Source organism: Bos indicus, chromosome 23 (genome assembly GCF_029378745.1).
Source record: "Bos indicus isolate NIAB-ARS_2022 breed Sahiwal x Tharparkar chromosome 23, NIAB-ARS_B.indTharparkar_mat_pri_1.0, whole genome shotgun sequence".
Taxonomy (NCBI): Eukaryota; Metazoa; Chordata; class Mammalia; order Artiodactyla; family Bovidae; genus Bos; species Bos indicus.
The window spans coordinates 24003070-24026389 of record NC_091782.1 but is presented as its reverse complement, the minus strand read 5'-3'; the positions used below and the strand labels follow the sequence as shown (position 1 = coordinate 24026389).

Here is a 23320-nt window from a genome sequence, read left to right as displayed (position 1 = left end):
CACAGTCAGCTCTTGGTCTTGTTTTTGCTGACTGTATAGAGCTTCTCCATCTTTGGCTGCAAAAAATATAATCAGTCTGATTTCGGTATTGACCATCTGGTGATGTCCATGTGTAGAGTCTTCCCTTGTGTTGTTGGAAGAGGGTGTTTGCTATGACCAGTGCTTTTTCTTGGCAAAACTCTATTAGTCTTTGCTCTGCTTCATTCCATATTCCACGGCCAAATTTGCCTGTTACTCCAGGTGTTTCTTGACTTCCTACTTTTGCATTCTAGTCCCCTTAATGAAAAGGACATCTTTTTTGGGTGTTAGTTCTAAAAGGTCTTGTAGGTCTTTATAGGACCATTCAACTTCAGCTTCTTCAGCATTACTGCTTGGGGCATAGACTTGGATTACTGTGATATTGAATGGTTTGCCTTGGAAATGAACAGAGATCATTCTGTCGTTTTTGAGATTGCATCCAAGTACTGCATTTCAGACTCTTTTGTTGACCATGATGGCTTCTCCATTTCTTCTAAGGGATTCCTGCCCGCAGTAGTAGATATATAATGGTCATCTGAGTTAAATTCACCCATTCCAGTCCATTTTAGTTTGCTGATTCCTAGAATGTCAACATTCATTCTTGCCATCTCCTGTTTGCTGCTAAGTTGCTTCAGTCGTGTCCAACTCTGTGCGACCCCAGAGACGGCAGCCCACCAGGCTCCCCTATCCCTGGGATTCTCCAGGCAAGAATGCTGGAGTAGGTTGCCATTTCCTTCTCCAGTGCATGAAAGTGAAAAGTGAAAATGAAGTCGTTCAGTCATATCCGACTCTTCACGACCCCATGAACTGAGCCTATCGGGCTTCTCTGTCCATGGGATTTTCCAGGCAAGAATACTGGAGTGGGTTGCCATTTCCTTCCAATTTGCCTTAATTCATGGACCTGACATTCCAGGTTCCTATGCAATATTGCTCTTTACAGCATCAGAACTTGCTTCTATCACCAGTCACATCCACAACAGGGTATTGTTTTTGCTTTGGCTCTATCCCATCATTCTTCTGGAGTTATTTGTCCACTGATCTCCAGTATCATACTGGGCACCTGCCGACCTCGGGAGTTCCTCTTTCAGTATCCTATCATTTTGCCCAGATAATCACGATGGTGTGATCACTCACATAGAGCCAGACATCCTGGAATGCGAAGTCAAGTGGGCCTTAGAAAGCATCACTACAAACAAAGCTGGTGGAGGTGATGGAATTTAAGTTAAGCTATTTCAAATCCTAAAAGATGATGCTAGGAAAGTACTGCGCTTGATACGCCAGAAAATTTCAAAAACTCAGCATTGACCACAGGACTTGAAAAGGTCAATTTTCGTTCTAAAACTAAAGAAAGGCCTTGTAAACTGCTGGGGTCAGCCCCGGTGGATCCAGGGAAACTTGAAGGAGAGACAGCGTTGGCTTCAATCAGGAAACAACTGCTAGATTAAATATTAACTAGAGGCTTATAGGGGAGAAGGCAATGACACGACTGAGCGACTTCACTTTCACTTTCCACTTTCATGCATTGGCGAAGGAAATGCCAACCCACTCCAGTGTTTTTGCCTGGAGAATCCCAGGGACGGGGAAGCCTGGTGGGCTGCTGTCCGTGGGGTTGCACAGAGTCAGACATGACTGAAGTGACAGCAGCAGCAGCAGAGGCTTATAAAGTGGTTAAGTGAGGATAGCTCAGCAGGGAAATTCAGTGGAGAAAAGAGGCTGAATAACTTGGTTTATGCAGAAAACCAATAAAACTTCAAGACAAGAAGTTTGCACCACCCACATAGGCCACAGGCATCTTCCCATTCTCCCAAGGGAGAGGAGACACCAAGGCTTCCCCGGTCAGATCTTAGAAGCCCAGGCAAAATTAGTAGGCTTGGCAGGCCTCTGCCCTCCAGATGGGAATTCAGCCAGAAGGTGAAAGAAAGAATGACATGAGGAGACCAGTCTTTTGAGGAACTGATCCCATTCTTTATTTTCCAGGGTCCACTTTTATACACAGAGATGTAATACAAAAGTCACATGGGGTCAGCAGTCCTGACTTTTATCAAAATCAGGTGCTTCATACAAATGTATACAAAGGTCTTAGGGGTGTTACATCATCTTCTGGCCAGGGGGCCTACTAACAATTTATGACCCTCTCCTTGTGACAGCGGTCAGTCAACCAGAACACTTATTTCTCCAGGGGTGATTATTCTTAAAACAGATGCCACCTTCTGAAGGCACCAGATAAAGTTACATTCCTATAGGGTGAGGGTGCAGTGGGTTTTAATTAAGGAAAGAATTTGCTTAGCCTAAGGTCTAACGTGACTAATACCAAAGGTTAATACTTATTTCTTTTATATATTCATTAATGTGTATAAGGGCAGGGATGTGGAGACTTAGCAGCAAACATTGGCTCAAGAATGAAACCCTCCACCAGTATAATTCCTAACTAGCCCACTAATACTATACTAATAATTTTCTAACTTCTCAAAAGAATCTGTTTTTACAAAGTTTAGAGCATCTCGTGCCTCTCACGGTTGGGAGGCTGTGAACAATCACATGTGGCCGGATAAGCCTGTCAGGCAGGCTAGAGAACCTTCAGAGGAGTTTGTAAGTTGAAACACTCCTGTCACACCCAGGAATTATTATAAACTGGAGCTCTAAGTTAACTCCTTCTCTGAAAGAGGTGATGAGGGACAGCCCCCCATAAAGTCAGAGGTGTAGGTGAAAGCACAAAACAGTAAAGTAGGCAGACTCTGATTTTAGGGGTAGATGCTTGAGAATTTCCAGGGGGACTCCTGAGGCTTGATCCTGCCTTTGCGTATGCCGAGCCTCCTTCCTCATGACCTTTGCCATGGGCGGAGTTCCTCATGCTGGCTCCGGCAGTAAACAACGTTGAAAATACTGCACAATTGCACTCATCTCACATGTTAGCAAAGTAATGCTCAAAATGCTCCAAGGCAGGCTTCAACAGTACGTGAACAGTGAACTTTCAGATGTTCAAGTTGGATTTAGAAAAGGCAGAGGAACAGAGATCAAATTGCCAACATCTGTTGGATCATTGAAAAAGTGAGAGAATTCCAGAAAAACATCTACTTCTGCTTTATTGACTATGTCAAAGCCTTTAACTGTTTGGATCACAACAAACTGTGGAAAATTGTTCAAAAGATGGGAATACCAGACCACCTGACCTGCCTCTTGAGAAATCTGTATGTAGGTCAGGATGCAACAATTAGAACTGGACATGGAACAAAAGAGTGGTTGCAAATTGGGGAAGGAGTACGTCAAAGCTGTATATTGTCACCCTGCTTATTTAACTTATATGCAGAGGACATCATGAGAAATGCTGGGCTGGAGGACGCACAAGCTAGAATCAAGATTGCCGGGAGAAATATCAATAACCTCAGATATGCAGATGACACCACCCTTATGGCAGAAAGCAAAGAAGAACTAGAGAGCCTCTTGATGAAAGTGAAAGAGGAGAGTGAAAAAGTTGGCTTAAAGCTCAACATTCAGTAAACTAAGATCATGGCATCCAGTCCAACCACTTCATGGCAAATAGATGGGGAAACAGTGGAAACGGTGACTGACTTTATTTTTCTGGGCTCCAAAACCACTGCAGATGGTGACTGCAGCCATGAAATTAAAAGACACTTGTTCCCTGGAAGAAAAGTCACAACCAACCTAGACAGCATATTAAAAAGCAAAGACATTACTTTGCCAACAAAGGTCCATCCAGTCAAAGCTTTGGTTTTTCCAGTAGTCATTCATGTATGGATGTGAGAGTTGGAATATAAAGAAAATTGAGCCCTAAAGAATGGATGCTTTTGAACTGTGGTATTGGAGAATATTCTTGAGCGTCCCTTGGAAAGCCAGGAGATCCAACCAGTCCATCCTAAAGGAAATCAGTCCTTAATATTCACTGGAAGGACTGATGCTGAAGCTGAAACTGCAATACTTTGGCCACCGGACGTGAAGAACTGACTCATTGGAAAAGGCCCTGATGCTGGGAAAGATTAAAGGCAGGAGAGAAGGGAACGGCAGAGGATGAGATGGTTGGATGGCATTACTGACTTGATGGACATGAATTTGAGTAAGGTCAGGGAGTGGTGATGGACAGGGAAACCTGGTGTGCTGCCGTCCTTGTGGTCTCAAAGAGTCGGACACGAGTGAGCAACTGAACTGAACTGAACTAACGGTGACTGTCTTCCAGATAATGAATTAATCACGAATAGCGTAAAGTTAGTCACTGTGCAAACTAGTGTAGATGAGATGGTTTTTGTGAGAGGAACTTTTTAAAAATTAAAAGTTCATGTTTATTAAAATGTCAAAATCTGGTATTTATGAAAATGTTACAATCATATGTGATATATAATTTCTGAAAAAAGTACTTTTTGTATAATTAAGAACATTACAAAATTTCCTGTACATCAAACAGTTAAACAACCTACTGGCTTAATTACTAACATTTTATGAATTAAAAACATTTTAATTAACATAAAAAATAGGAAGTACAATCTCAAACTGAAGGAAACCTTGAGATGTATTTACTTTATGAAAAGTTTATGACTTCGTGAAAAACTTACTGTTTGTATTTTTCACTCTGTTTAAGAGATCAGTAAGAACTTTGTCATTGACTCCAGCTCAATATCCAGTCCTGATATTTAGCATGTGTTTTCCCTTCTCTGTGAGGGGAATTTTTTAATACCCCCCAGTTAACATCATGTACATGGCAAACCATTTTATTTTATTTATCTCTTTGTCTCTGTCAGTTCTTAGTCGTGATGAGCAGGATCTTTGTTGCATCATTTTAAAACTGATCTTTTTATGTTGATGTTTGGCAGAAGCCAACACAATATTGTGAAGCAATTATCCTTCAATTAAAAATAAATACATAAAAAAACAGAAGCAATATTGTAAAACATTCAATAAAGACTCTAAAAATGAAAAAAAAAATTGAAGGAAAAAAGAATTCAGCTGAACTAATAACCCACTAATTCCACCTGGGTACTTGCAGAGAAATATCTATGCAGTCTTGGATGAACTTCAGTTTCATTATGTGGCTTGGAGGAAAAATCAATGATGATCTAAGGCTGTGGTTGCTGCAGTGGGTGATTAGTTGTTTACCATCTTCTTTAACCATCTTTGATCTGGCCACTGTATTTAGGTTGTTAGGCTATCCAAAAGGCAGAAAAAAACTCTTAAACTTTTGCAATTGGGAAGCTGAGTGATACTTTAAAAACTTAATGAACCTTGAAAGTTGTTACTTACCATGTGAAAATAAAAATGGCACATCAGGGAGATAAAAAAAAAAAAAAAAGAACAAAGTGGTTGGAAAAGTGTAAATGAGAAAGTAAGAGTGGAAGATAAAATAGATAAAATGAAAATACCTTGTTTTACACAATATTATTCAATGACTTGGAAGATTTCACTTGGCCATAGATTGAAGTTGTTCAGAAGAGATCATTTAGCTTTTTAAATAAAAACAGCATTACAAATGAGAGCCAACTTTCTTATACTTTTGTGTTTACAACAACTAAAATTAAAAGGACATAGCCCAATTCCCTCATCCTACCTTCACACCTTCATTTATCCTTCTTCATCTAGTTAATCTGGGTTAAAGGGTTTTTTTTGTTTTTGCTATTTTTTAAGTTGATGCAGGTAGTTGAATATGGTCACTACTGAAAAATGGAGTCTGAATATCTCTTTTATGCACATTTCATGACACATTTTGGAAGCACTAGACAGGTATTGAAAGCAATACCTTTCTCACATTTGTTTTCTATTATTAATGTCAAAAGTCATCCATCCATTCCATCTATATCCATCCATCTCTCCACCTACCTATCATTATCTGTGACTATTTTCACTCTCCTCTTGTTCTTATCTCTTCCCTATCTAAATATGTCAAAGATGGTAAGTGTTTCATAAGAGAGTGATTTATAAAAATACAGCCAAACCACATTCCTGTCTCAAATGGTGAGGCTGGCCAGCATATGCAACTAATTCTCACAGAGGCATTCTGGAAAACCAGTGACAAGATTGGGACTCTGGGCTAGCCCCAGGGCAGTCAGCAGTGGTAGACTGCTACACACAGCCTCATGTGTAAAGTTTCTGAACTGACACAAGGCTTAATGGAAATGAACCTTGACGATGTGGCCAATGGAGTGTAAGTGACATCCTTGGCATGCCACGGTGATTTTTTTCTTTCCTCTCTTGAAGGCATAATGCTTCCTGTGGGAAACCCTGACTTAAAATGCCATTGTGTGCTTAGAGACAGGATTCACTGGGCCTGAAGAGGACATAAGTGAGATAAGGACCGTAGAAATGGGTTCTTCCATGTCCTCATACTCCATTACTCTTGCCAACCCAATGGAAAGGCAGAGTGACTACACTAGTTTCAACTGATACAATGTTAGAATAATGGTATATTTTATAAGAATGAAAATATAAGAAGACTGTAGAAAATGAAAACCCAGTCATTCCTTATTTTTTATCTATTATGGTGAATCACTTACAGTTCTAAGTTTGTGGGAAAATCAGAGAAAAATAAGACATACTGTCCCTCGTCTCCAGGATTTACAAGATTATATATATAATCTTTCTATCAAAAGTTATCTTTAAAAATATATATATGAAATAAATTCGATAGTTAAGATAGTTACCAAAATCTAGGAGTCATGTCAATAGAAAATGCTCTGCAAAGAAAGTTTTCACAGAGAAAGAAACAAGCAAATAAACTAAGTTTAATTTTTCTTTTCTTACTTTCAATAAAATGTTACTATCCCAAGTGAAGATGATAGGGTCGATACACAATGCAAATGACCTGCACTTCTTGTATTTAAATAGTTTTTAAAATAGTGGAACAGAGTCTATGAAACCTTCTGTTACTGTTTTGTTTTTTTTTGTTTTAATGAAATCTCAACTGTCTAAGTCCAAGGCTCCACAAAATGGAACAATTCAAAGCTAAATAGGTTACATTCAGGCTGTAGATGAAGTTTGAGGTGAATGCCACTTGACCTTAATTCACATGAAAAGTACTTTTTTTTTTTAAAGGAAGACTGTCCCATGCACTTCTTAGCCAGTGAACCAGACTAACATGCTGTTTGGAGAGACATACAATTAAATTAACCATTAAAATATAGTATAATAGTTGGCATTAGAGGCAAATTATAGGGCATTAAAAGAGTTTATAGAATAGGTAACAAAGCCACAAATGGCCACAAAGTTTTTGAGGACAAATGAGAGTCTAGGATAGAAGTCAGCAAACTATAGCCTGGCCAAATATGGCCATTGCTTGTTTTAAAATAAAATTTTACTGAGCATAGATATACTCATTCATATATGCATTAGGTGCATTTGCCCTTCAACTACAAACTGGAGTGTGGTTGCAACAAAAACCATCTGGTCCTTAAAGCCTAAAATGTTAACCATCTGGCCCTTAAAAAAAAAAAAGTTTACTGACTCCTAGTCTAGGGTGAACCCAAGTTCCTAATGGGCTGGATAGCAGACCTTAAACAAGTAAAGAAGGGCAGGTATAAAAGGGAGTTGTGTGGTCTGTGGCAACCTAAGAGGCAAGTACCCCATCCTAGACAGGCAGCTCAGCCTGGTCAAATGGTGACCTATGGAAATGTTGCCCGATTGTTCCATTTTTCAAAGAAAAGTGGAAATAGATTTTTATGTGAAATCTTACTGGGAGAGGGTGAACCCAAGGTTTTTAAAATGTGACTTATTTTTTAAAAAATCACTTGAAAGCAAGGGAATGTGTAGGAAAGGCTTTGCCAAATAAGTGACACTTAATGGATAAGTAAAAAATGCCTGAAAATTTGTGTTGCCTTAATCAGCTCTTAGCTAACAGTTACTGGTTTCTCACTATGAGTTTGGCTCCAAACCAAACACAATGAATCCATAAAACAACTCTTAGAATAAGACTATTATTATTTATATTAATGAAGATGTACGGATGATGAAAACATCCTCCAAGACATGAAATTAGTGACCAGTAAGACTTGATTCACTCCAAAGCCTGATGCTGTACTGCTCAACAGTTTCACTCTAATGCAAAGTACAATTTGGAAATACAAGTGATGTAGAAGCAGAGGCTGGGGAGTGTGACTCAGGCTCAGGGATAAGTGTGAAGTTTTAGATGTGAGATGATATATCTGAAAGATGCATTCGAGTAGGAGACAGAAACAGCAAGAACAGAGACTAGAAAGGTATATGGGTGCCAGTCTACAGAGTTCTATACAAGGTGTATTAATTTTTTAGTCTATGAGCACTGTGTTCATTAGGTCTGGGAGCAAAGACATGATGAATTTAGGAATTTTTTCTGGTTGTGATTTAGAGAATGGATTGTGCGTGGAGTATGATACATTGGTGATTGAGATACCATTGGGAATTTATTACTAGGAATCCAGGTGGACCAGCATTATAGGGCTGGGATATTAAGAAAAGTTTGTGACTTTCAGAGTTATTGAAATGGTGCACTTAAAAGAAATGATGTGTCATGAGTGGAAGGGAAAAGTTTATTCTTACTTTTATATATTTTTATTATCTAATAAATAGTAAGCTATTCCTATAGTATGAAGACTCTAGAGATATTCATTTAAGCATTCATTTCTTAAGATTCTGCAATAGAAAATCTTAAATTGTTCCCAGGGTAAACCCAAAGAATGAATTACCAATCTTTCCTAACTTGTAGCCTATTTTAGTGGGACTATATTGGTATTTATAGTTTTAGACAGTGGATATTTCAGAAAATTTATTCTTAAAAACACACATGATAGGAAAACATTTTATCAAATTGTTGTTGGGGGAGTAGTATATATAATGGTTAACTGTAGGCTTTTTGGAATGGAGACAGATTTGAGTCCTTGCATTGCCACTTAATCAGTCTATCACCCTAGAGTATTAGATAATTTTTGAGTTATATGTTGTGTTCCAAGAGAAATTGTCAGAGAGAAGCTGACTCCTAGGGAACTCTTATTATCGGATAATTGATGTTCTCTGCCAAAAGCTGGTTCTGGGCAGCCACATTTGTACTAAATGGGTCTGCTCCAGCCCTGGTCACAATTGATTGGACCAGAACTATGCACATCACTCAAACTGGGTTGCTTGTATTCTTCTTCCTGGGAATGTGGATTTCAGACTCAGATGATGGATTATTATAAGCTCTTTGCTTGAGCTGAAATAATTCACACTTCAGGCTCAAGAACTTTCATCTTACATCAAATGTACTCCAAAAATGAGGAAGCTGGTCTTTAGGTAGAAAAACAAAAAAATAGTACATATGACAGAAAAAAAGGAAGAAAAGAAGCTCAGTGGTAGACAAAAAATAAGTGGTTAAGAGCTCTCATTTTCTGTACCCATTATATGTTCACCTAACTTAGTCACCAAAGCAACACTGACTATGTTTCTCCTAAGTCCCAAGTAGCTTCCCTGTAGCTCAGTAGGTAAAGAATCCACCTGCAATGCAGGAGACAGCCTCCATCCCTGGTTCAGGAAGATCCCCCCTGGTATGGCAGGGTATGGCAACTACGTTGTGCTCTGGCAATCTGCAAGGTAATGTTCTGGTACCTTATTTAATTGTGAATGATGGTACTGTAGGGGTCATTCCTTTTCCCGTTACTAAGTTCAGTGACAAAAAAAATAATGTAAGATTGAGATATATAAGAGCTCATCCATAACCCATATTCAAATTAATGTCATTTAATTGTTTACAGAATGACAAAGGCAGCTTAAGCTAGCAGTAAGGATTTCAGTGTTCTACAATGTCAAATACCAACCACAGGAAACCAAAATTTGTTCATTTTTATAATTACTTTTTGGGTGTTAAATGATTCCATTAAGTGAAGTGCCACAAATTAAGTATTGAAATGAACTGACCTGAACAACCACACTAAACATGCCTGAGGCATCAAACAGGTTTCTACTATATTTGTATTCCCTTTTATTTGGGAGAATGATGTGACAGAAGAATCTTTGCTGATTTTTGAATACTAAATAAATTAGTCATGGCTTGAACGCCACTTCAATCAGTTTCCAGTGAGCAAGCTCTGCCCTGTAAGTTCACCTGTTCATGACTATAGTCAGAACTGGAGTAAGCTGGGAATAAGTGCCCAACTGTCTAGGAATTCAGGACTGCCTGGTAGTTAGAGTACAAATGATAAGGGTGTGCCATGTGAGAAGTGGGGTGTCCTCAAAGATCTCTCAAAGATCTCTATGGGCTTCCCTTGTAGCTCAGCTGGTAAAGAATATGCCTGCACTGCAGGAGACCTGGGTTCGATCCCTGGGTAGGGAAGATTCCCTGGAGAAGGGAAAGGCTACCCATTCCAGTATTCTGGCCTGGAGAATTCCATGGACTGTATAATCCATAGGGTTGCAAAGAGTCAGAAAGGACTGAGAGACTTTCACTTTCCTTCTGAGCTTCCGTTATAGTTTAGTTGGTAAAGAATCTGCCTGCAATGCAGGAGACCCTGCATTTCAACCCAGGTTTGATTCCTGGGTTGGAAAGATCTGCTGGAAAAGGGATAGACTACCCACTCCAATGTTCTTGGGTTTTCCTTGTAGCTCAGCTGGTAAAGAATCTGCCTGCAATGCGGGAGACCTGAGTTCAATCCCTGGATTGGGAAGATCTCCTGGAGAAGGGAAAGGCTACACACTCCAATATTCTGGGCTAGAGAATTTCACTGTATAGTCCATGGGGTCGCAAAGAGTCGGACACGACTGAGTGACTTTCACTTTCACTTTCAAAGATCTCTGACCTAGATGCTCCCCTGTTCATTCACCTTAATGAAGCAAATGGGAAGGATGAAGGGAAGAGAGAAGGAAATAAAGCAAAACAGTAGCATATATTGAGCATTACTATGTGGTAATAACTGTACTAATTGTTGCCATATTTATTATTCCATTTAAAGCATTACATGAACCTTGGCAAATGAGTCCATTTACCCATGGAAGAGTTATGTACAAACCTGGGCAAAATTATATAAGGACAATGGTATCACTAAATTACGGAATTGTAAGAGATATTACTGAGTTTGGGGGTAGGCAAATTACAAAAAGGATATATTCATCTCCTACCTTGTTTCTGAGTGGACATTTGAAATAAGCCATAGGTCAGTTCAGTCACTCAGTCATGTCCAAGTCTTTATGACCTCATGGACTGTGACATGCCAGGCTTCCCTGTCCATCACCAACTCCCAGAGCTTGCTCAAATTCATGTCCATTGAGTTGGTGATGCCATCCAACCATCTCATCCTCTGTCGTCCCCTTCTCCTGCCTTCAATCTTTCCCAGCATCAGAGTCTTTTCAAATGTGTCAGTTCTTTGCATCAAGTGGCCAAAGTATTGGAGTTTCAGCTTCAGCATCAGTCCTTCCAATGAATATTCAGGACTGATTTCCTTTAGGATTGACTGGTTTGATGTCCTTGCTGGCCAAGGGACTCTTAAGAGTCTTCTCCAACAGCACAGTTCAAAAGCATCAATTCTTCGGCACTCAGCTTTCATTATGGTCCAATTTCACATCCATACATGACTACTTGAAGAAATCATAGCTTTGACTCTACAGACTTTGTCAGCAAAATAATATCTCTACTTTCTAATACACTGTTAGGTTTGTCATAGCTTTTCTTCCAAGGAGCAAGCGCCTTTTAATTTCATTGCTGCAGTCACCATCTGCAGTGATTTTGGAGTCCAAGAAAATAAAGTCTGTCACTGTTTCCATTGTTTCCCCATCTATTTGCCATCAAGTGATAAGACCAGATGCCATGATCTTCATTGTTTGAATGTTGATTTTTAAGCCTAACATCATCAGAAACCTCATGTTTAACTCAAATATGTTTGAACAGGGGTGTGTTCTCATTTATTCATTTTATGAAATATGGGCATCTTTAACATTTAGCTCAACATCTCTCTGTTTGGTCCATGTCCCCCATCAACATCTTTAGAAAAATTAGACAACAATTGAAATTGCATAGATCAACCAGGGAAGTGTGTGCTTGGTCGCTCAGTCTTATCTGACTCTTTGCAACCCCATAGACTATAGCCTGCCAGTGTCCTCTCTCCTATTCTCCAGGCCAGAATCCTGCACTGGGTTGCCATGCCCTCCTCCACAGGATCTTCCCAACCCAGGGATCAAACTCAGGTCCCCTGCATTGCAGGCAGATTCTTTACCATTGGAGCAACCATGAAAGACCTCAATCAGGGAAAGCTGACACCAAAATATACTAAAGAAAGCGAACTCAAAACACCAACACGTGGTTCCCTTTTTAGATAAGGGAACACCAGATGTGAGAGAGGACTACAAAAGAAGACAGTACCAGGAAGTCCACAATTGAGATCTTATTGAGAAGCTGAAATCACAAAGACCTCCTCCCATTTATTCCTTTTGCCTTTAAAAATCCCATGCCCCTTACCCAGCCAGCAAGATGGATCTGATACATACCTATGTTTCACATCTTCTGGGTTGGTACCTCTCCATCAGTAAACATACTTCTGGTCTATATTCTAACACTTTGGTTTATTTGGCTTCACAAAACTGGGTTATTCAATACAATTTCTGAGACTTTGGGTAATAGTTTAATGTGATGACAAGGGCTGTAAGAAAAATAAGGAGATGCTTTAGTGCCTCTTACTCTGATAATATTTAAAAATGAAAAGTGTGAGAAGAGAGCCAACTGCAGCAACCACCTCCTCTGAGTTGTTCCTCGGGTTCTTTCTTTCTTGTTCTCCATGTTTTAAAAACTTGGGGGCAGAGAAAGGAATCCTCAGGTACTGGTTTAGATATCTGAGCAAGAATGCAAATTAGAACATGTTATAAATTTTTTCTTGATGCTTAATTCCCCAAATTAAAATCAATGAAATAGTTTAATAAGTGTGTTTAAGCACATGGTTTTGGTTTCTGCATTCTGAATCAATTAAATGTTTATTTCTTCGACCAAACACACTCATTATGAAAGTACCCCAGAAGAGTAATTTGATGAAATTAAGTCCTTTGGCACAACTTTTTCTTTTTTTTTTCTTAATATAAAGAAGCTAAAATTCTAAAATTAAGTGCTTTGGCTAGCCCTGTTTGAAACATATACTCCCTAGAGACAAACTTCAGCTCCTATGATATTCTAAGACTCCTTAGCTAAATGTGTGTTTTATAAACCTGTTTGTCAAAACACAATATAGTTATTTTATCAACTTCTCTCAGTGTAAAACATGGCTAAAAGAAGTTAAGAAAAGTAAGAAACAGAAGAAATAGGCTGGATCTGTTCTGCTGTGACCTTGGAAGATTTTTCTCTGGGTTCTTTGGAAGGAATGATGCTAAAGCTGAAACTCCAGTACTTTGGCCGCCTCATGCGAAGAGTTGACTCATTGGAAAAGACTCTGATGCTGGGAGGGGTTGGGGGCAGGAGGAGAAGGGGACGACAGAGGATGAGATGGCTGGATGGCATCACTGACTCAATGGACGTGAGTCTGAGTGAACTCTGGGAGTTGGTGATGGACAGGGATGTCTGGCGTGCTGCGATTCATGGGGTCACAAAGAGTCGAACACGACTGAGCGACTGATCTGATCTGAGAGACATGTTTTAGGGGAATGGTTCATCTGTAAGACTGGCAACAAGGCATCGTGGTTCATTGAATCATCGTTAATTCAATCTTTGCCTATATACACATAGGCACTTTTATATAGAAAGCCAATTTAATAAACATGTTAAGTGTACATTTATGGATATAATTTGACTTGAATTACAAAGAAATTATTATAGAATGAAGATTTTCAAGGGGCTAAAAGGCTAACTGACAATACTCAATGTTAATATTGAGTCCTAAATTGTGTGGCAAAGTTTTGCATGATTTGAGAATGCCAAAAATTATTCTGATTATTATATTAGATAAAATAATTTATTTTTAGCAAATATAGGCATGTATTTATATGCCTAAGTAAAATTTGTATATATATTTAAGTATTTATAGGATAAATCATAAAAGAGACATGGTGTAAAAACTATGTGCGTGTATGTACACATATAGAGAGAGAAAAATGTTATATCTATATCTATTTATCTATTGTTATTAGCATATGAATATCTATAGAGTTTATATATCCGAGTGCATTATCTATAAAATATTAAGTGACTCATTTGACTAAACTCACATAATTGACTGCATATTCTAGGTTCTGGCTGACAAATTTTTCCCGTTCAGTTGAAGTTTCCTCATTTCAGATGTCAGATCTGAAGTACACAGAGTTGAGATTAGATTTGCCAAATTATAAAGTCTGTAGGACAAAATCTGCATGTTATCCAACCCTGCCCCACTCTCCCCCACTCCTGTGAGGCTCTGAGGCCATTTCCTTCATCTGCAAAATCAAAATGCAGCTCTAAGGCCTGCAGTGGGCTGTGCTCCTGACAGCTGCCCCAAGGCCCCAGGGAGCAAAGGGGTCTAATCGCCAATCCCCACAAAGAGAATGCAGAAGCAAAGGTGCTCCATCTCCCCACCACCAAGAAAATAAAGAAGCAAGGGAACCATCCCCCACACCCATTGCTTCCCAGGCTGATCCAAATCTCTACCACAAAGATGGAAAAAGCTGTTAATAGAGAAATTGAAAAATCTGACAGTCTTTGGGGAAAAGAGGGCCTCTTGGAACGTGAATCTGCCCTTGGGCAAAGCTGCTTTACATAGTCATGGTGATTATTTTATATGATTATTTCTCTTTAATTATCATTAGTATTAGCACACTGTCATATAGAAAAACTTTTTTTTTTCTAAAACAACTATAAAGTACTTTTAATAACCATTCAAAAAACAAATGTAGAAAGTTGATAACTAAAGTTCTTTAATTTAATTTTTGTTATGTGTAGCTCGCTTTACCTCTCTTAAAGGAAAACAAGCAAACTAAACCTTTATTTCTCCATTTATTATCTGGCTCCACTTTCTAAGGTGTCAGTTTTCTAGGTTGCTCATAGAATTAAACTTATAAAATGATAAATACTTCTGTATCCCAGTATATCTACTATTGGATTTCTCCTTTTGATACGTTTTATTTAAAAATCAGTCTGGAAAATCTTGCAAGGGCAGTACCTCTGGCAACATTTCCTAGCACGACTGCTTTCTGAAATCCACGGTCAGGCAGCTGGGGAGGCAGGGTCAAGCACCTGCCTCCTACCTGTCGTGGGAAAGTTTGGGTCATGTGTCTAGACATCAAAGAAGATTATGTTAGAAACTTTGTGTTAGAGATTTCTGTATCCATTAGAGTTACATCATTTTAATTTTTAAGTTTTCAGATTTCCTTAGAATCTGGTACTCTTTCCAGTGTATGTTTTCATCATTCCCTGTACTTGCTGGGGAAACAGTGAGTATACTTGGATTGAAAGGCAGCAGAAGAGTGGAATGTACGTGAGCAACTAGCCACGCACACCATGCCAAGAGGAAAAGCTAGGGCCCAGCATTTCACCCTGAGCGCATCTGGGCCCCAGATCTTTAGCTTCTTCCATTGCATCCCTCCCTTTGGGCCTTTTCAGCACTGGGCTGTTGGGCACAGCATTTCTCCCTGCTGCTAGGCAAAGTCCCTATGGGTGCTGACAGGATTCCCCACTTCTTGCCTCTGTTGGCATCACACCTGCTCCCCGCTGTCTGGAGTCCATCTGTCCACAGCACTGTCTAGAAAGTCTCCCATGTGTGTATCGTATGGGTGTGCAGCACTTCACAAGTGAAACGAGACAATTAAAGAAAGCCAAGAATTCTTACCTGGTGCAACCAGGAATCCATGTTCTCCGAAGGAAGCCTCCATGTTTGCTCTAAACTACTAGAACAAAAAGTTTCTCTTCATTAGCTTTCCTACTTGGTTGTACCCCTACTTTCTCTGATGCTCTGGAGAGGAGTGGACTCTGATTATTCAGAGGGTAACAGACACTTGCCCTTAAATTGACTGTAATTTCAGCATCCTTAGAACTGTGGTAGGGGGCACCAAAAGACAATTCTCTTCTTAGCCAGGGATTTCTGTATGATTCCCATTGCTGTCTAGGTAAATATATGGTGGAGGGTGGCACAAAAACAGCCACCTGGACTGCCAGTGGCAACGTCAGGACTCCAAAGGCCGTCACTTCTCATTCTCCTTGGAGCTATATCCAAGGACAGCATAAAGCAAATTGCTACAGACTGGAGTGACACACACTTCTGGAGAAGATGATTTATGCACTGTAAGCTGGCTTACATTGGCAAATTTGCAGAAGAGGAAATTCAACTCTTCTCTGCAACTTGTCACCATTAGTAGGTAAATTGACTGTATCACAATAAATGAACCAAAATGTTAAATAGGGCTGACGTGTTCTAGATTAAGAAGACTGTTAATTACCAACTTTACTAGCTACTACTTGTGTTACCTAGAGCTGGTTATTTCCCTCTTTTAACTCCATTTTCTGTATCTATAAGAGATCTTTTTAAAAAAATCTTACTTAAGAGTAATTGTGATAAATAAAAAATTATTTAATACACTGACTAAAAGTGTTTGAAAAATTATAAAGCAATACAAATATTCTTTGTTTTTAATGCTTCTGTTTATAAATTTGCAAGATTCCATTAACCATTTTTTTTGAATTTCTGTCAGTATCTGTTGCTCGCATGTTTAATTTTTATGATTATTTATATTGCCCTCAAGGATCCGGACTTCCTCAGCTATTGTATCAGGCAGTGCAGGGGCAGGGTGATTCCAAACTGCACATTGTTAAACCAGTTCGCGTGTTAGAGCACCAAACAAATCACAACATAAAACTTTTTTATTTATCATTAGGAAAATTAGCACATTTTACCGTTAAGATGTTTATAAAAACAGCTTCATCTTTTCTTCCTTGGAGATATTCTGACCTCCTTCACAGGATTATTGTGATGAATAGCTAATAAAAAATTATTGTAAAGCACTTTGCAAAAATAAAGTGCCATATAATTGCTTAAAATAATAAGTAGGATTGAGTTCATTATTACACAGAGCAATAGGCACCAACAAGATAGCTAATCACTTAACTGTTCCACATTCCTTTCTTAAGGACTTTGTATACTTTGTCTTGGGACATTTACCTTGCCTGTTTCTACAAGGCTTTAACTGCACAGGTATTCAAAAACTCCCTGGAGGGTTCCAGAAATGCTGATGATCCTCTTTCTCTCTACAGCAGTTCTCAGCAGTTTCTACAGGCTGAACCTGAAACTGCAATAGTCCCAGTTGCCTAAGTTCTCTGAGCTAAACTGTCAAGTGGAGAAAATCGCTTTTCATTATGATAAAGTCATTTCCTGTTGTTTCAGTCAGCTGATTGGTTTTCAGTGGAGAATCTCTCTTGTAACTTTACCCACGTACTAATATGAATAATTTTCCAATTTTCCTTTGGAATAACCATGCAGATTTCTGTTTTTTAGTGGATCTGTTCACATTGGGCTTAGGAAGAGGAGTGAACAGTTAAAACTAATAAGTGTGCTATCAATAATAATATCATCACCACCACTGATAGTAACAACTGGTATTTATTGAGTACTTAAAAATATTCCCAGTTCTGTGCTTTACAGAAATCTAGCTGTAGGTACAGTGAAAGGCTTCAATATTTATCCAACATCATATAGGTAGAATAAATTTCAAGCCCTGGCAGTCTGTTTCAGACCTGTATTATTGTTGTTCTAAAAGTGATCTTTCTAAAAATGAAATCAGCTGGTTTTTCTTTGTGAAGATGAAAGCCATGAAGATTGGATACGTCTAAAGACTTTTATATATTTTGAGTTGCCAGTGTTTGTTAAATACCCATTCAACCACTTTTAATCTGGATGCACTAATATTACACAGGAATTTTCACAAGATCAGGAGGTGTATCAGCTCCTGTAAATACAGTTGAAGTTCGTAAACTTGTGTCCATTTTCATAATTCCTTGAAAATATATACAGATTATTGGGTAGGTTATATCTTCCATTAGTGTTCCTAAGCACAACTGTGTTTTATGTCTGCTGAAGTTTAAAACTAACTAAAGGATAAATACCAGAGAATATCACAGTGAAAAGTTGCAATTTTTATAAGTATTATTTGTCCTCATGTGAAATACGGAGTGATATTGCTAAAAGGCCATGCAAAACTGATTAAGCACAAAATTCAGTGTCCAATAAGCTGGTATTCAAATATCGTATCATCTTGAGAAAGTTACTTGACCTTAGGTTCATACTCTGCAAAATAATAATAAAAATAACAATAATGATTAACACTTAATAAATGCTTTTATGCCAGGCACCACTCTAATGGATTTATACATATTAACTAATTTCTTCCTCATAACAGTCCTAAGAGAAAGGCATTTGAAGCATATACAGGTTAAGTCACTTACCCAAATTCCACAGTAGATGAATGGAAAAGTTGGGATTCAAGTTCACAAGTCTGACTCAAGAGCCCAAAATCTTAACTGCTCTCTGAAAGCACATAGTTAAATGTCTGCCATGTGCCAAGCTCTAAGTAATAAGTCTTCTATCAGCAGTGGGGAATAATAGCAATGACCATTTATTGACTGATCACTGAAGAACAAGGGAGGAACATTTTAGGTACTATTAAATTTTCAGATACAATCACAGTCTTGAAAAACCAGGGACAGGAATTATCTTTGTTCCCAAGAAGAGTTGTTCTAAATGTGGCTTTAATGTATGAATTAGACATGTCCTTATATCCTCAGGTTAAAATATCTCACCCTCCATCTTGTAGAAATTTGTCTACAGAGGGTGATTTATAAATCATTCAGCAACAGATGATGTTATAACCAAAGCAGTGGGAGTTTGGAAATACCTACATCAGATTAAGCCTGTGTTTATTTCAAAAAGGACTCTGATCTAGCTTGGATTTTTGGCAGGCTCAACATGAGGCCAACATGAACTATTGTAAATCAAAGCTTTTTTTTTTTTTTTTGAATGTCAAACTTGGAATATTTCCAGTCCCAATTAAATATCATTTGATGTGTTTTGGTCTTCTATTTTTTTAGGCAAAAACTTTCCTTTCCCTTCTCATATTTATGGTCATGAACTCTGCTTAGACTTAATGCTTTTGAAAAGTTGCTCCAGAAAATTTTAAAAACCTCAGGGCTTTAACAATTTTTGTGCCAAGAAATACAGACCAAGGTAGAGCTAGAACTCATGGATAAACTTAAATATAAATATAGATACCAAATTTACAATTACCACTTCATTTTCTTCATCAAATTGTTTCAAGCTTTTGAAAACTCTGAATCCCGATATTACTTTGCACCTCCTCTGCAGATTGCTTCAGTATTTTTCAGATTAGACTTATTATTATAAAGTAATAAGTAGCTCTTTCCTGATTTAACCAATGGGGGGAAAAAATCAGACAGCAGTCACACCACGGGAAGTTACTCAAGGGAAAGCTCTTTAAGAAGTCTCTCAAGAGATTTTGTTAACAAAATAATTTATGATTATCTCATACTGCGCATGAATAACCTTCATAAATATGGCACAGTACAATCCAATTAATTATGCATCCTAAATGGCTTGACAATTTATGAAATTGTGGAATTCTGTTAAGCCTTACTTTTAATAACGAATACAGATTGTAGAGAAAGGAAAACTTTGTAACTGCAAATCAGAAATGTTATTTAGGTCATACAACATCCACCTTGCTGTGTAGATTACCAGATTATTGGATAAATGGATTTACAAAGATCTTAGTTCAGCTTTTATTCTTGCAGAGTGTTTGAGGCTCAGATTACTTTTGTCATTCACTGTTGTGTTTGTGTGTAGAGGTGTAACCCCATGCATTTTTTAAAGCTTTTCTTTAATTGAAGTATTGTTGATTCACAATTTTGTGTATAACAAAGTAATTCAATTATATATATTTCTGTTTTGTAAATAAGTTCATTTCTGTCATTTTTTTTAGATTCCACATAGAAGTGATATCATATGATACTTATACTTCTCTAACTTCGCTTAGTATCATAATTTCTAGATTCATCCACGTTGCAGCAAATGACATTAATTATATTGCATGTATAATTTCTAGGACTATCAGTACCGTCAAGACATAGAAATATCTCCTCAGCACAAGTCTTTCTCATACTCAGATTCTATTGGTTGATACTGTTGTTCCCTTCTATATCACTGTTTATTTACTCTCTGTTAGTTCTATCAGTTGCTAAGAGTAGCATATTAAAACCCTTGACTACAGTGGTAGATTTGCTTACTTGTTTCAGCTTGTTGCATTTTGCTACATGCACTTTGAAACTGTTGTTTGGTTCATACACTTTCATGACTTGATATTTTCATTGTTATGTAATATCACGCTCTGTCTCAGTAGTTTTCTTTGCTCTGTAGTCTACTTTGTATGATATTAATATAATCACTTTTTAAAAACACTGACTTAATTCACTTTCTTAAAAAAAGTAGTCCTTCTTGCTTTTCATGTTAAATTAATGTTTGCATGATATATCTTTTCCCCAGCTTTTAAAATTCAACCTACAAATGTCATTATATTTGAAATGAGTTTCTTTTAGATAGCATATAGTTGGATTGTAAGTTTTTTTAATTAAATCTGCCAGTCTCTGAATTTTGAGTAATAATTCTTTTGCTTTAAAGTTCTTGTCAGGTAAGTCCAATGTCTTCATTTTGGTAATTGTCAATAGATTGTCTTTTCTCAAGTTGTATATTTCCTGTTCTGGGTATGATTAGTCATTTTTCATCCTACTGTGGGTATTCTGCATATCAGGAAACTCCTGATTCTATTTAAATATTTTGTTTTAGGAGGTAGTCATGCTATTTTGGAGTCATGTGTAGGTACTAGCCTACTTTTTAAAACTGTAATTCCCATGACAATTGAACCTTCAGGTCCCTTGAAATGCCATACGATTGATTTTGTTCTTCTGTTGCCTCTGAAGCTGCCACTCAGTTTTCTTCCGGTACCACTTGGGCTACCTTGTGCCAGTGGATGGGAAGCTCAGGAAAGACTGGGTCTTAGTAACTTTCTGCCACTGACAGAAGATCAGGAGATATTAGGTGCCCTGCAGGTACCAGCATGACACATTTGCAGATGCTGCTGGGGGATGGGCTGGAGCTGGAGGCTTCTCACAAGGTCTCTGCTTGGTGCCCCTCTCCCAGTGCTTGGGCGAATGAAAGCAAGATTTTCTTACACTTTGTTGACTTCGTTGTTATGTCTATGCCTGTGGGGTTAGACAGTGTAGTCTGGGCTACTGGCTTTTCGGTAAATACACGGATGATAAGAAGAAAATCTAGGAACAGAAGCCTCACTGTGGTGTCAGTCCTTAAATCTTGATTCCTTCATCTAGCCCACTTCTCCTTTTCATCTCTTTGAGACTTTTTATGATTTTTGTTGAACTATTTCCACGATATTTAGTTGTTATTTAGAAGAAAGTAGGTCTATACCATCTTTTCCTGGAAGTGGAAATCTTCTTAATTTCTTTGTGCTTCTATTTTCTCACATATAAAATGGACATAATATTACCTGCCAGTCAAGGTTGTTGAAGAACTTGACATGTATGAAACATTTAGTGTAATGACTAGCAGATTGAGAGACTCAACAAATGTTAGTTTTCTTTCCCATTTCCTTCTTTTCCTTTAATCATGTTTTAAAGATATGTAGGAGAAGGAAATGGCAACCCACTCCAGTGTTCTTGCCTGGAGAATCCCAGGGACGGGAGCCTCATGGGCTGCCGTCTATGGGGTCGCACAGAGTCGGACAACTGAAGCGACTTAGCAGCAGCAGCAGGAAAATTTCTCTAATATTTTCACAGTTTTTGGAATAATGAGGTAAAGCCAAAACCATACCCTTTTCTCCCTGCTGAAAAAAAACTCACAGTCTGCAATTACTTTCCACTAAGTTTATTCTGAAGTTTCAATTCATGGCAGAGAACTGTGGAGTCTCAGTTTGAGAAACAACTAGGGAAACCTTTTTTCTCCAAATTGCTCAGTCACAAAATAGTCAGTTATAAGGTATGAAGGAGAGATTTACATTGGGGAAGAAATTAAAATGTTTCTCCTTTACTCTCACAAATGGGAGAACTGACTGACTGTTATCTCACTATCGATAGTAGAAGGATCCTCTAAACCAAATCCAAGACAAGTGGTATTTTCTTTCCAATCTCACCTTTCATGTTTATGCCTGCTTATATGTTATTGCAGCCATGAAATTAAAAGATGCTTATTCCTTGGAAGGAAAGTTATGACCAACCTAGATAGCATATTCAAAAGCAGAGACATTACTTTGCCAACAAAGGTCCATCTAGTCAAGGCTATGGTTTTTCCAGTGGTCATGTATGGATGTGAGAGTTGGACTGTGAAGAAAGCTGAGCGCTGAAGAATTGATGCTTTTGAACTGTGGTGCTGGAGAAGACTCTTGAGAGTCCCTTGGACTGCAAGGAGATCCAACCAGTCCATACTGAAGGAGATCAGTCCTGGGTGTTCTTTGGAAGGAATGATGCTAAAGCTGAAACTCCAGTACTTTGGCCACCTCATGCGAAGAGTTGACTTATTGGAAAGGACTCTGATGCTGGGAGGGATTGGGGGCAGGAAGAGAAGGGGACGACAGAGGATGAGATGGCTGGATGGTATCACTGACTCGATGGACATGAGTTTGAGTGAACTCCAGGAGTTGGTGATGGACAGGGAGGCCTGGCGTGCTGCAATTCATGGGGTCGCAAAGAGTAGTACACGACTGAGTGACTAAACTGAACTGAATTGACCCAATGAATCAAAATAGTCTTTCACAAAAGAGACGTATTTACAATGGAAGAAATTCAGCCGTCCAGTAAGAGACCCATTCAAATTCAGTGACTTAGTTTATGATATATATGACACCGCTGTACAGTCAGGGAAGGTTACTTTTCTCCAGTAAAGTTTCCACGTCAAATACATATTCACATAGAACAAAAAATAAGAAGTTAAGAAAAAAGCTTTTGTACAAAGAAACTTATCTATAATTGGTGGATAGAGAGATGATAGATAGATGATAAACAGATTTAGAGAGCATGTGTTTCAAAAGAAATTAGTGCGTGATAGCATATAGTAAATGACAAGTAAGTAGTAATATAAATAATCACAACTCCGAGCAATAGTAATTTCATTAGTGAGGTGGGAATCAAAACAAGCCTTGAAAGAAAAATAGGACCTAGATAAATAGAAAGTCTTTATCAAAACATACTTTTTTTAAAATTTTATTTTATTTTTAAACTTTACAATATTGTATTAGTTTTGCCAAATATCGAAATGAATCTGCCACAGGTATACCCGCGTTCCCCATCCTGAACCCTCCTCCCTCCTCCCTCCCCTCCCCTCCCTCTGGGTCATCCCAGTGCGCC

The 23320-nt window shown here is 38.3% G+C and overlaps 1 long non-coding RNA gene across 2 annotated transcripts; it reads right to left on the bottom strand.

The window, feature by feature from the left end:
- Positions 1-1859: 1859 nt before the first annotated feature.
- Positions 1860-23253, bottom strand: LOC139178965 (uncharacterized). Of its 2 annotated transcripts, XR_011563405.1 has the most exons (5): positions 15735-23253; positions 14143-14221; positions 12687-12783; positions 12442-12593; positions 1860-5173 (listed from the first exon to the last, which is right to left on the bottom strand). It is a non-coding gene; the product is annotated as an uncharacterized lncRNA (long non-coding RNA). The 2 variants fall into 2 exon arrangements; XR_011563404.1 differs by lacking the exon at positions 15735-23253 and having other exon boundaries at positions 14143-14654.
- Positions 23254-23320: the final 67 nt, after the last annotated feature.